This window comes from Scyliorhinus canicula, chromosome 15, assembly GCF_902713615.1.
Source record: "Scyliorhinus canicula chromosome 15, sScyCan1.1, whole genome shotgun sequence".
NCBI classification, from domain to species: Eukaryota; Metazoa; Chordata; class Chondrichthyes; order Carcharhiniformes; family Scyliorhinidae; genus Scyliorhinus; species Scyliorhinus canicula.
The window spans coordinates 144,864,635-144,879,491 of NC_052160.1; the positions used below are offsets into that span (position 1 = coordinate 144,864,635).

Genomic DNA, 14,857 nt, shown 5'->3' on the forward strand with positions numbered 1-14,857 from the left:
ATTTTCAATTGTATGTGCTCCCAGACCTCTGCGCCCCTCTCCTCTTATGACTCAATTTTCAGTGCAATCTCAGGAGCCTAACTCTTAGTTTTCACGGACCCCTGCCCCCACTCACCATATGCAGCCTCGCAACCCTAAAAATCGACCCCCCCTCCCCTCTTCGCTAACCTCACCGCGGACTGCAAGCCAGTAGCCACTCGAAGCAGGAGGTATAGTCTGCAGGACAGGGCATTTATTAGGTCCGAGGTCCGGCGTCTCTTGCTGGAAGGAGTCATAGAAGCCAGCAATAGCCCCTGGAGAGCTCAGGTGGTGGTCGTCAAGACCGGGGAAATGTTCCGGATGGTGGTTGATTACAGCCAGACCATTAACCGGTTTATGCACCTCGATGCGTACCCCCTCCCCCGGATTGCAGCCATGGTGAATCAGATCGCTCACTACCGCTTGTTCTCCACGGTGGATCTGAAGTCTGCATACCACCAGCTTCCAATCCGCCCGGAGGACCGCCACTACACGCCGTTCGAGGCCGATGGCCACCTCTTCCACTTCCTCCGGGTTCCCTTTGGCGTCACGAATGGGATCTCGGTATTCCAACGAGCAATGGACTGAATGGTGGACCAGTACGGGCTGCGGGCCACGTTTCCGTACTTGGACAACATCACCATCTCCAGCCATGATCAGCAGGACCACGACGCCAACCTCAATCGATTTCTCCAAACCGCCCAAAAACATAACCTCACTTATAACAAGGAGAAATGCGTTTTCCGCATTACCAGGCTAGCCATCCTCAGCTACGTCGTGGAAAACGGGGTCCAAAGGCCCGACCCTGACCGTATGCTCCCCCTCCTACAACTCCCTCTCCCTCACAGTCCCAAGGCCCTCAAGAGGTGCCTTGGATTTTTTCCTATTACGCCCAGTGGGTCCCCCAGTATGCGGACAAAGCCCACCCACTATTTAAGGCTACACTCTTCCCACTGTCAGCCGAGGCCCGCCAGGCCTTCAACTGCATCAAGGCGGACATCGCCAAAGCCGCCATGTGTGCGGTGGACAAGTCTGTCTCCTTCCAGGTGGAGAGCGACGCATCAGAGGTCGCTCTCGCCGCCACCCTTAACCAAGCAGGCAGGCCGGTAGCGTTTTTTTCACACATCCTCTTCACCTCTGAACTTCGACACTCCTCGGTCAAAACAGCGACAAAATGGCTACTAGTCTATCCACTTAACCAAATGAATTTTAAGGATCAAAAAACAGACAGATGCAACTCTGTACGATAGATTAGAGACAAATTAGATATTCAAAAAAGTTGGATTGAAACACAGAAAATAAATAAAAATTTACGGCCGTATTCTCCGTTCTTGAGACTAAGTGTTGACGCCGAGGCAGCAGATTGGTGCCGCACCTGGACCGATTCAGCGACCGTTGAGGGGCTCGCACCGGCGCCATGTGGAACACAATCAATTCCAATGTATAACAATGCAACTCCACACACACACTCAACCCCGCCAACAAGGTGGCACTGGTTGCGCTGTAGCTCGCCCATCCCGTTGATGAGTCAGCTGGGGCCAGAAGGTACCTAGGTGGGTGGCCGGGGGGGGGGGGGGGGGGGGGGGGGACACCCACATGACCTGTGGCGCTAAGTTCACAGTGGGCTGTCAGCGGCGTGCACAGCCGCCTAGCAGGCTGCGGCAATGGTATTCCGTGCCCACCCACCCCAACCCCATAGCCCACCTCCTGGCCACCCCATCCCCGCCTCTCCCCAGCACCGGCAGAAGCCCCCCGGACAGCGGTACAACTGAATGCAAACTGTGGTGATGAAGGGCACTGTGCCTGTTCCTGAAGTGAGATTCGGTTTCGACTGTTCCCTTTCATTTTTGGTGGGTCTTCTCTGACGGCTCTGAGGCTGGTGGGCTCACTTGTCGACGGTACATGCACAGCCGTGCCACCACGTCCCATTTGCTGACCTCGAAACGCGGCTTCATCAGAGGGATGGAACCCGGGGGAGCTGGTGACCACAGTCACCGCCCCATTGGACGGGGTCCGGGTGGCACACAGCACCCCCTCCTGCTCGGTGTCCACAGGGCCCTGGGGTCCACTTTGGGATGGAGTTTCAGCTGGTTTGAGCCTCGGCTGCCCATTTGACATCTGGCACTGCCAGCCCTGGTGGCTCCCCAATGTCTGCACCATAGTGTCGACACCCTCAGCCATTCCCACCGACGACTGGGACAGTTTCCGCAGTGCCTCAGCCATTCCCACCTGAGAGCGGGACATGTCCCGCGGAACCTCCTCAAGGTCAGCCTGGAACTGGGTAACATCCCCCAGTGAGGCAGACATTCTGCCGAGACCCTCAGCCATGGCCATCACTGACTGCGATACCTTGGACACCATCACCAATGGTGCCCACGTTGTGCACCAGGCTCTCCACTGCGGTCGCCACCCTCGCAGTGTTGGCCTCGGTGCCACTCATTGCCGGTGACATCTCCTACGCCCGTAACCTCTGGGGACTCCTCCAAGCGACTATGGATCTGCTGGAGTGTCGCTGACATCTCCCTCTGAATATCCTGGCCGCTCCCTATCGTCTCCATCAGCTCCGGGTAACCGTGTTCCAGAGGCTCAGCATCAGGCAGGGACCCAGCTGGGTCCTGGGATCCAGCAGCCCTCCGACTGCTGTCACGCCCGGGGGTTCCTGCCTCCACCTGATGTACATCAGCAGCTGTGTGGTGCTCTCCAGATTGTGCCCCAGAAGCCTGATCACAAACATGTCCCACTGAGGTGTGTGTATCTGCGCTGGGGGAGGGTGGGGATGACAGCTGTGCGTCTACTATAGCAGCTCTCCTCCGAGGTGCTCTCCTCCGAGGTGGTCTCCTGGGAGGCTGGAGAGGGGGCCGGCCGGGATGGGTCAGTGCTGTCGGCTGGAGGACCTGCGGGAGAATGGACATGTGGTCAGTGGGAGGGATGGGTCAGTCAGTAAGGCTTTGGCAGGTCCTCCGGGTGGATCCCAGTGGTTCCTCACCTCTGCAGCGTCCGCCAGCTTCCGTGTTGGTGACACCAGTCACCTCTAGGGCCCGCTCCTCGAAGGAGGTGAGGATTTGCAAGTCCAGCACCCCACCGCCAATCTGCGCCCTTTCTCGCCGATTGTGGGAGAGTTTTTCCTGAGGAGACACAGAGAGGGCATCGTTAGCCATGGGCATGGCTCACAGCGGTGGGGATGGGGGTGGGAGGTGGTGTGCAGGGAGGGTTGAAGGGGGACAAGGTGGAGGTACAGTTGGGGGATTGCCTTGAGGGTTGGATTCTCCGTTGGTAGGGGGTGGGGGTGGGAGCATTGGTGTCTGCCCACTCGTGCTGCCTGGTGAAGGTTGTTGACCTTTTTCCTGCACTGGAGGCCAGTCCTCCTGGTCACACTCCCCGAGCTGACAGCTGCCGCCACCTCATCCCAGGCGGCACTGGCTGTGGTTCACCCTCTGGGACCCTCGGGGGAACAGGACATCTCCCCTGGCCTCCACCGCATCCAGGAGGCTCCCCAGGTCAGCATCCCCGAATCCTGGGGCCCAACTCCTGGGCACCATTGTTGTGAGTTGGCTGGGGTTGGCTGGGATTGGCTGGGGTTGGCTGGGGCTGGCTGGGGCTGGCTGGGATTGGCTGGGGCTGGCTGGGGCTGGCTGGGATTGGCTGGGATTGGCTGTGATTGGCTGGGGTTGGCTGGGGTTGGCTGGGGCTGGCAGGGGTTGGCTGGGGCTGGCTGGGGCTGGCTGGGATTGGCTGGGGTTGGCTGGGGCTGGCTGGGGCTGGCTGGGACTGGCTGGGGCTGGCTGGGATTGGCTGGGATTGGCTGTGATTGGCTGGGGTTGGCTGGGGTTGGCAGGGGTTGGCTGGGGCTGGCAGGGGTTGGCTGGGGCTGGCTGGGACTGGCTGGGATTGGCTGGGGTTGGCTGGGGCTGGCTAGGGCTGGCTGGGGTTGGCTGAGCAAGTGCAGCTTAAGTGCTGCTTTACGGTGTTAGCGGGGGGCTGGCGAGCGCGGTCCCGGCGAATCAGCTGGTGAGGCGTTATTTGCAGCGGGAAGCCCATGAGGCCCCATTAAGTGGGCCAATTAACATTGAATTATTTTGCCGCTTTGGCTGGGCTGAGCGCCGGGAAGCTCGCGGCAATTCCTGCTCACACTTTGAAACTTTTCCAGAGAATCGCTCCTGTAGATTCTTATCTTTTGCACTTATTATTTTACAACCCTCTTCTTCCCTCTGTGTTTGTCTGCCTCGTATGTGTGAGGAAGGTGGGGTGAGTTTAAGCGGGGTCAGTTAGGAATTCAATAATTGTTAACATGTTGTGTTTCATACATCTTTAATTATAGCTACTGTTATTAATTAACTTAATTGTATTTAGATTTACAAACCTGGTGACTGTAATTATTGGGCAGCTAAAGACTTTGGGTGTTTTTCTGAGAATTATTGGTTAATTCCAGGTCAAAGGGTCGGGAATTAGCAATTCCCTAGCCCAGAACGTCATAACAATTCGCTCCCATAGAAAGTAGTTTGAGGCTAAAATATCTTATGTTTTCAGGAAGGAGTTAAATATAGCCTTTGAAGCTAAAGGGTCAAAGGATATGGGGGGGGGACAGCTGGGTTAGAAACAGACTATTAAGTTGGGTGGTCAGCCATGATCATAACTCAATGGACTGAATGATCTCCTGCTGTTCCTATTTTCTATGCTTTGGTGTATGTTACACACATGAAGAACCAAATAATTAGAATAAATATAGGACGGACAGAAAGATTCTCTGCTTTTTAAGATTGCATTAAATCTTCACCTGTGAAGGTAGGTAGCAAATAGGTTAATTGGTACCGATCAGATTGCAGCATTATATCACTGCTGCTCTGCGATGTGAGCCTATATGATATGCTCGAGAGACTTACATACCTAGAGCTACAGCTCAGAGATATGACATCGGTAGACAGGCAGACACAAAGATAAATAAAAGTGTTGAATTTTTCTCATGAAGCTGAAAGTAAAAATATCCAATTCTTCTCATTGACAGATCTGTGACTTTTTGAAAGATGCTAAATCCAGATACATTAAGGACCAGATGGTCTCATATGCGGTTAAGAAAAACGTTTGGCTTGGATACGATAATGTGGAAAGTTACGAGATCAAAGTACGATTTGTGTGATGTGACCTCTATTGTTTTAACTGGGACAATTTTGAGACAGTTATATTTGTGCACAATGATACACTGATCAATATATTAAGACGGTAAGAGGGGCGTTTGAACTCCTTGTTGATATGAGTCAGATAGATGCACATCATGGAATCTTAGAAGCTAAATATTAATCTACATGTGTCAAAATACTGACTCACACGTTTTGGAGCTATGAATTTCGATTTATTCATCAGCATGGCATTCATTTCAATTCAGTACAGTAGTCCCCCTTTATAACGCGGGTGTTGGGGTCCAAGACAGCCACCCGGGTTGCATCCGAGCCGCGGATATCCATGATGGGGGTTTTAAATTTATTTAAAAATCTATGCTAGCGCTTCCCATTGTGAGTCTACGGGGGGCGGGGGGAGAGGTCAGACCCCCATAGACTCACAATGAGAAGCGCTAGCATAGATTTTTAAATAAATTTAAAACCCCCATCGTGGATCCAATTAAAATTTCAGCGGCCGGCTCACTTTGATCCGGAGAAGGAAGCTGCTCTCACTGAAATCAGCCGGCCGCTGAAATTGACACTGCCGGCTGCTCTCTCCCTCCAATCCAACTTTTAAGTTTTAATGTTTCTGATTGGAGGGAGAGAGCAGCCGGCAGTGTCAATTTATTTTTTTTTCCTCCTGCTCGCCCCCTCTCCCCCCACATCCTCCAACTAGACCCCTCTCCCCCCACAACCTCCGACTCGCCCCCTCTCCCCCCCCCAACACCCTCCGGCTCACCCCCTCTCCCCCCCCCAACACCCTCCGGCTCGCTCCCTCTCCCCCTCTCCCCCTCTCCCTCCTGCTCTCCCCCACAGCGTCCAGCTCGCCCCCTCTCCCCCCACACCTTCCGGCTCGCTCCCTCTCCCCCTCTCCCCCACACCCTCCTGCTCTCCCCCACAGCGTCCAGCTCGCCCCCTGTCCCCCCACACCCTCCGGCTCGCCCCCTCCCCACACCCTCCGGCTCGCCCCCTCCCCCCCCCTCTCCTCCCCCGTCCCCCAACACCCGCAGGGCCCCCCTCTCTCCCCCAACACCCGCAGGTCCACCCTCTCTCCCCCACACCCCCAGGGGGGGTCTCCCCCACACCCCCAGGGGGGTCTCCCCCACACCCGCTCCCCCCAACACCCGCCCCCCCACCTCCCCCCCCCCCAACACCCGCAGGGCCCCCCTCTCTCCCCCAAAACCCGCAGGTCCACCCTCTCTCCCCCACACCCACAGGGGGGTCTCCCCCACACCCGCCCCCCTCCTCTCCCACCCCCCAACACCCGCCCCCCTCCTCTCCCCCCCAACACCCGCCCCCCTCTTCTCCCCCCCAACACCCGCCCCCCCTCAACACCCGCCCCCCTCCTCTCCCCCCCAACACCCGCCCCCCTCCTCTCCCCCCCAACACCCGCCCCCCCTTCTCCCCCCCCCAACACCCCCCCCCCCCTCTTCTCCCCTCCCCCAACACCCGCCCCCCCTCTTCTCCCCTCCCCCAACACCCGCCCCCCCTCTTCTCCCCTCCCTCAACACCCGCCCCCCCTTCTCCCCCCCCACACCCCGCCCCCTCTTCTCCCCCCCCAACACCCGCCCCCCCTCCAACACCCGCCCCCCCTCTTCTCCCCCCCAACACCCGCCCCCCCCTCTTCTCCCCCCCAACACCCGCCCTCCCCCCCCCCCCCCTCGGCAGTGTCAATTTCAGCGGCCGGCTGATTATTTCAGTGAGAGCAGCTTCCCTCTCTGGATCAAAGTGAGCCGGCCGCTGAAATTAACACTGCCGGCTGCTCTCTCCCTCCAATCCAACTTTTAAGTTTTAATGTTTCTGATTGGAGGGAGAGAGCAGCCGGCAGTGTCAATTTCAGCGGCCGGCTCACTTTGATCCGGAGAGGGAAGCTGCTCTCTCACTGAAACAATCAGCCGGCCGCTGAAATTGACACTGCCGGCTGCTCTCTCCCTCCAATCCAACTTTTAAGTTTTAATGTTTCTGATTGGAGGGAGAGAGCAGCGGGCAGTGTCAATTTCAGCGGCCGGCTCACTTTGATCCAGAGAGGGAAGCTGCTCTCACTGAAATAATCAGCCGGCCGCTGAAATTGACACAACTGACAGTTGGGGTCCATAAACCCCCCCGCGGTATATCGCGAACTGCGGTATTGCGGAGCGCGGTATAACGGGGGACTACTTGTAGGTCCATGGAACTCAAAAGGGCAAATTAACAAATAAGAACTATAAGTACAAGCAGGACAGAGTTGGTTGATCTTTCAGATTCTAGTTGTAAAAACTCTAGAGTTCCATGTGACCCACAGGCTGCAGCTAGGGTGGCACGGTAGCACAGTGGTTAACATTGTTGCTTCACAGCCCCAGGGCCACAGGGTCGATTCCCAGCTTGGGTCACTGTCTGTGCCGAGTCTGCACGTTCTCCCTGTGATTGTGTGGGTTTCCTCCGGGTGTTCCGGTTTCCTCCCACAAGTTCCGAAAGACGTGCTTGTGAGGTGAATTGGATGTTCCGAATTCTCCCTCTGTGTACCCGAACAGGTAGTGGAATGTGGCGACTAGGGAATTTTCACAGTAACTTCATTACAGTGTTAATGTAAGCCTACTTGTGACACTAATTAAGATTATTATTAATTAAACTAACAGCAACTTGCTTCCTCCTCCAACCTCAGTACGTCTCAAAACAATTTACAGCCAACGAAAGAGAGATCATCTATTTAGCATTTAGGAGGTCGACTGGCAGAGTGAATAATTTTTGCAGCTGAACCATTGGCCCCAGCTTCTAGTCCCACCCCAGGACCTGACGGCTAATGTTCATAATATGGCCAAAGAGGTTGAGTGGCCACAGGCTACCAACCTATCACATGAAATGCCAAGCTATGGGAATAGACAGGAGTCTGTACTCTGTCTGCCTGATGTGCCTGTCGGAACCAGCCGAGGTGATAATGATACAACACTTAAGTATAGGTTCAACAGGCGATTGAATGGGACCCATGCGCTGTAACAGCAAGATTGGCACATGGATTCAAGCAAACGCTCACTTGATGGCAAACACCAACGCCAAGTGTTCATTAGCAGAGGGATTGAATTTAAAAGCTGTGAGGTGATGATGCAGCTGTACAAAACCTTGGTCAGGCCACATTTGGAGTACTGTGTGCAGTTCTGGTCACCTCATTGTAGGAAGGATGTGGAAGCTTTGGATAAGGTGCAAAGGAGATTTACCAGGATGTTGCTTGGAATGGAGAGTAGGTCTTACGAGGAAAGGTTGAGGGTGCTAGGCCTTTTCTTATTAGAACGGAGAAGGATGAGGGGCGACTTGATAGAGGTTTATAAGATGATCAGGGGAATAGATAGAGTAGACAGTCAGCGACTTTTTCCCCGGGTGGAACAAACCATTACAAGGGGACATAAATTTAAGATAAATGGTGGAAGATATAGAGGGGATGTCAGAGGTAGGTTCTTTACCCAGAGAGTAGTGGGGGCATGGAATGCACTGCCTGTGGAAGTAGTTGAGTCGGAAACATTAGGGACCTTCAAGAAGCTATTGGATAGGTACATGGAGTATGGTAGAATAATGGAGTGTAGATTAATTTGTTCTTAAGGGCAACACGGTAGCATTGTGGATAGCACAATTGCTTCACAGCTCCAGGGTCCCAGGTTCGATTTCGGCTTGGGTCACTATCTGTGTGGAGTCTGCACATCCTCCCCGTGTGTGCGTGGGTTTCCTCCGGGTGCTCCAGTTTCCTCCCACAGTCCAAAGATGTGCAGGTTGGGTGGATTGGCCATGATAAATTGCCCTTAGTGTCCAAAATTCTCTGATCTATGATTAACCTAGGACAAAAGTTCAGCACAACATCGTGGGCCGAAGGGCCTGTTCTGTGCTGTATTTCTCTATGTTCTATGTTCAATGTGAACAATCAGTTATTCCAAATTGTATGTTCTATCTAAAGAATGATAAAAAAAAATAGAACAGCATAATTTCCAAAATTAATAACTAGTTACAGAAAAAATATATTAAATCATGATGGATGGAGATGTCGTGCAAGGTGAATGGCCCACGATGGACTCATCATGTTCCATCATCCTCCAAACTCTATCTAATACTCCATATGCTGAAATTGCAATGGCTCCAGTCTGGCTGGAGAAATATCACTAACATGGCAATGGCCGCTGATGCCTGGATGTTGGTTAATATCATGGGATATCTTCATGGCAGTTGCTAGTCCTCCAGTGTTTCATCTCAATCGAGGATGCAAAAGCTTGGGTCACTATAGACCCAGACAGTCTGAACCAAAAATAATGAAATTTAACTGAATACAGTGAGATATGTAAATGCTACCTTAAAAGGAGTTAAAACAATTCCATTGCTACTTTATTATAGACCCGCTGGCTAAAGAAGAATAAATATGGAGGCGCATTTGTGTGGACAATCGATCTCGATGATTTCCAAAATCATTGCAAACAGGGAATATTACCTCTAACAACCAAATTGAATTCACTTCTTAAAATAAATCCAGGTAATACATTTACCATTATCATAGATAAATAAATAATATTATTTCACAAAGCTGGTTTTATTATGTATTGATAGTTAGGTGCTATTATTGCCTGTAGCCATTCTATTGCAGTTTGTTTTAAAAAATCAACCACACTTTTGAAGATATTGGTACTAATTTACTGCTGACTAGAAGGATCATGATGATTCAGTTTATAGAAAATCAGATTTTGTAAGTTGTAAGTGACCAATCTTCTGTACCAAAGGGTTCGGCTTAATTCATGATGTCAAGACAGAAAAACCTACATCTATTGTGTCAAACATTTCTGTTGCAATTTCGCCCTTTTTCTGTGTCCACACTCCGAAAGGACTTGAAGAGATGCAAACGCATTTGCAGGAAATTTCTCATCTTACCTGAAAATGGAACAATAGTTACCACACCTACAGCAATAATAATTGGGCTGTGTTTTCACAAATCACAGCTTCAATCTTTGTATTCAAGCAAGACTAAGTTTGAAGTTTTGCTACATAAAGCAAAACACACAATAAAAATATTTATTGCCAGTGTTCGAGGAATACAAGACATTGTGCAGGAATTAACCAACTAAGAATTCACCAGCATTCTGTGTTGTTATCTTCTAGTCAGTATTTGGCCACATTCTTCCAATGAACTATCATAGAAACATAATTATTGAATGGTGATATGGGAAAGTTTGTGAAGTAACAGTGCTAACCACTGTGCTACCGTGCCACCCAACTTGGAGGACGTGAAGGACATCCACAGCCAGTGTCACAGAAAGTGACTGCAACGCTTAATTTGTACACCAATGGCTCAGTCTGGGGCTCCACAGGTGACCTATGTGGGATCACACAAGCCTCTGCACATCCAGGTCACGGATGCAATCTTCGTGAGGGCACACAGCTTTTTGCATTTCGGCCAGGATCAGGCAAGCCTGGAAGTAAGAGCACTGGGACTTTTACAGATCTCCTTTTCCACAGGTGCAGGCTGCACTCACACAACATTGTGTTCTGTGGCATCAAGCAGTCAACTGTGTGAACTGCAAGGGTTTTGACTTGCTGGATGCTCAGCTTGTCTGTGACCATACCAAATATATCCTGCAGGTCTTTGCACAAGTGTGCACACAACCACGACATGCTCAGTCACTCTCAAATCCCAGACGCCTTTCAGGGTCCAGAGAGGCTGCAGGGTTGGTGCCTCAGGGAGAAGGGCTACCCACCGAGGAGGTGGTGGATGGCATCTTTGTGGAGATCACAGAGTGTAGCTGAGACCAGAAACAATGAGGCTCATTCTGCTATGCGTGCCTCAGAGGAGCAAGCCACAGGGATGACAAAAATGAGTTTCCAGTGCGTGGACCGGTCTTGCGGTACTCTGCAATACAAATTTGTGAGTGGAGCAATGGTCTGGCAAATGGAGTATACTGTGGAACAATGTGAAATTGTCCATTTTGGCAGGAAACATAAAAACGCATGATTTAAATGATGAGAGATTGCAAAACCGAGATGCAGATGGATCTGGTTGTCATACTGTATGAATCACAGGTTAGTATACAGGTAAAGCACGTCATTAGGAAATTACAGGATTGGTCACCTTATTCAAGCAAAGATGTAAATGTGTTAGATTCAGAGAATGTTTACCAGAGTAATACCAGGAATGGGTGGGTTGTCTTATGAGGAAAGGTTAGATTTCCGTCCACTGGAGTTTAGTAGAGTAAGAGGTGACTTGGGTATTGACAGGGTGAATATGGAGACAGGGTAAATATGGAGAGAGTATTCCCTCTTCTCCGAGAACCTAGAACTAGGGAGTCACTGTTTAAAAATAAGGGTCACCCATTAAAGATAGAAATGAGGAAATATTTTCTCAGGAGGGTTGTGAGTCATCAGAACTCTTCCTCAAAAGGTGGTGGAAGCAAAGACTGAATATTTTTAAGCAGAGAAAGATAAACCCTTTGCTTATGAAGACTCAACATTATTCGGGGTAGGCAGGAATGTGGAGTTTAGGTTAAAATCAGATAGGCCAGGATCTTCTTAAATGGTGGATCAAGCTTGAGGAGCTGAGTCTACCCCTATGCCTAATTCATCTATTTATATTTTCAAATGGATCACAGTAAATATAAATATTACAATTTTCTCCTCAAGGCTGTAAATCATTTTCGAATTCATCTTCCATGGAAAGTACCAAGAGCAAACCCAACAGCATGGAAATACGTATTAATGGGGCATGGTGCATCAACAAACAAGCTGGAATTTACGCTGACCCTCGAGATCCGGCCAGATTCTATCGCTGTGATCAACTAACCACCCATGAGCGTTGTGCTGACGGACTGATCTTTGATACAAGCTGCATGTGTTGCAATTGGCCGAAAAAAATAGCTGGTGCACCAACTAAATAATACTCATCACCCATATCCAAAAATATTACTGCCACACCAGCCACTCCATTGATATAAATAGTCGGCAGTAATAAGATGCCACGAGTGAAAATGTCTCCCAGCTAAACCATAGTTATTAACTCAAACCTTTTTGGCTGCAGGTTTGGAGTTAATTCCTCATTTCAAATCCTATCTTTATATAATTCTATCTTGAAGTAAAGGTGCCTTACTAAAAGCTTTCGTCCAAGTACACAATCTCTACCAAAACTCTTGTCCACAGCCCGAGAAACTTGATTTTATTTTAAGAAGTGTACAGCTTGACCTTTTATTGGACACCATGCTGTGAATTTCAAATGGTTCCTTCTTTTTGCTGGTAATCACTAACAATCCTTCCTAGCATTCTGCCAACAAGAGAGCCGGCAGATTGCCCTGTAATTCCCAGGCACATATTTGCCATGGAGTCGCCACTCTTCCTCCCAGCCCACCTTGTAGCCATTCCCAAGCTAACACTATGAAATTTGCATTGATGCCAAGCACCAGGCTTTTTAAGTGAGATTCCCGAGTACTGTACCTTTTCTGATGTATGGATCTGCTACATTCTGGTCTAAGTACCAGTTGCAATTTAAATGATAACATACAGATCTAAAATGCTTTTAGCACTGAATATACATTACTTTCCAAACTTTGTTCTTCTAACTCTTGTCTGCCATGAAGTTGTTAACCATTGATGAAAACTAGAATCAGGGCATAAACGTATGTTAGTTACAGCCAGGTCATGCACCTCAAAACATTGTCTTCAGCTTATTTGTTTCCTCAATAATGCCACCATACCTGTTAATGGTTTAGGGCGGCACGGTGGCACAGCGGTTAACACTGCTACCTCACACCACCCAAGGTCCAATATTCAATCCCTGCTCTGGTTCACTGTCCGTGTGGAGTTTGCACATCTCCCAGTGTCTGCATGGGTTGCGCCCCCACAACCCAAAAATGTGCAGGGTAGGTGGATTGGCCGTACTAAACTGCCCCTTAATTGGAAGAAAATGAATTGGGCACTTAAATTTTTAAAAAATACCTATTAATGGTTTTAATCTTGGAACACTTGATCTAATACAGTTTCATATTAGCAAGTAATTGCAAGAAGCTCTCTGAACTTTGGCTTCGGTCATAAGCTGAACACCGGTTTTGTCTACTGGTTGCCCCCACCGGAGAGACGAGAAAATTAAGACAAATCCAAAGTGCATTTGACCCGGTGTGAGCGAACCTATCGTTATTTGTCAAATCTTAAATACATCTCCAAATTGAATAAAATCTTATTGCAAATTCGAGAATTTTTGGTTGTTTTAAAAAAATTATTACTGGATCTTCCATATCACTGCTCATAGCAATTCTCAAAACAATCTTTCTGTTGCAGTTTTACTTGTTCTTTTTGTGTGCTTTACTTTCATACCCCTTCCCACCCGACATTTTATAATTCTACAAATTATCCAGTTTTCTCTCCCCTCCCCCTTTCTGTGTGGGAGCTGGTGAATGATGCAATGGGAAAGACTTTGGTAATAGTTGTAATGTACAAGCAGTGTGCTATGGATACCTTTTGAAGTTAATGTCACAGAGAGACGTGATCCATTTTCTGGTGGTTAACGCCAACAGCAAGAATCCAGCCAGGTGGAGAAGCTATCAGGAGTGATGTGGAGATGCCGGCTATGGACTGGGGTGAGCACAGTAAGAAGTCTTACAACACCAGGTTAAAGTCCAACAGGTTTGTTTCAAACACTAGCTTTTAGAACATTCACCTGAAGGAAAGGGAACGGAGGGATGAAATTGGTCACGTGAATGGAGGTCCTCGAGAAGAGAGACATGCAAGACTGAAGCACTGCCAATATTGGGAGTTCTATACATGGTTAGGCAAGATGCAGCCGCCTAGTGTTACCAGACAGCTAGAGGATTTCAATTTGTTGTTAAACATGGCTGGTAAAGGAACATCGGACTCCACATTCAGAGAAGCGTTTTTCTGAAAAATTGACTTGCTGTTATGATGGCAGCCATTCAAGTTAGGGTGCAGGTACTCCACAAATTGCAAGTCACCACTGCTGGCACCATTTGAGTTTTTAAATTCAGTAATCTCTACACTAAAAACTCAGTGCAATATATTAGCGCAACAAAAGTAAGGAAGTAGAGAATTTCCATTCTCGATAAGTGAAGATGGGCTTTAGAGTGGTTTCACAGGTCGGCGCAGCATTGAGGGCCGAAGGGCCTGTACTGCGCTGTAATGTTCTATTGAGAAAGGGTTCAGCAGAATTCACTGCGGACTCTTTCAAAATGTTTAAGATAGAGCACATGAAGTTGATCTAAATTTCAAGAGACATCACAACTAACTGCAAAAATTCAGTCATGACAATAATGTCAAAACATTGGCTGGTTAATATAATGGCCTGGCTTTATTAAATTTAAAAAGCTACTTTGAGCATGGCTAGTCTTTAGGCAGATGGTGCTAGTTCCCCACCCTCATTTGTTGACCATTAAGCAAACCACCTTGAATCTTTTAGAGGCGGCAAGCTAGCACAGTGGTTAGCACTGTTGCTTCACAGCACCAGGGACTCTGGTTCGATTCCGGTTTGGGTCATTGTGTGGAGTCTGTACATTCTCCGTGTCTGCGTGGGTTTCCTCCACACGGTGAGCTGGTTAGGTGAATTGGACATTCTGAATTCTCCCTCAGTGTACCCAAGCAGAGGCCAGAGTGTGGCGACTAGTGGATTTGCACAGTAACTTCACTGCAGTGTTAATGTAAGCCTACTTGTGAGACTAAAAGATTATCATCAGTGAGTACTGTAGTTC

General features: G+C 49.5%; 1 pseudogene; it reads left to right on the forward strand.

Annotated features, from left to right (window-relative positions):
- LOC119978664 overlaps window positions 1-13,234 on the forward strand; it is a 54,469-nt pseudogene extending 41,235 nt beyond the window's left edge.
- The last annotated feature ends 1,623 nt before the right edge of the window (window positions 13,235-14,857 follow it).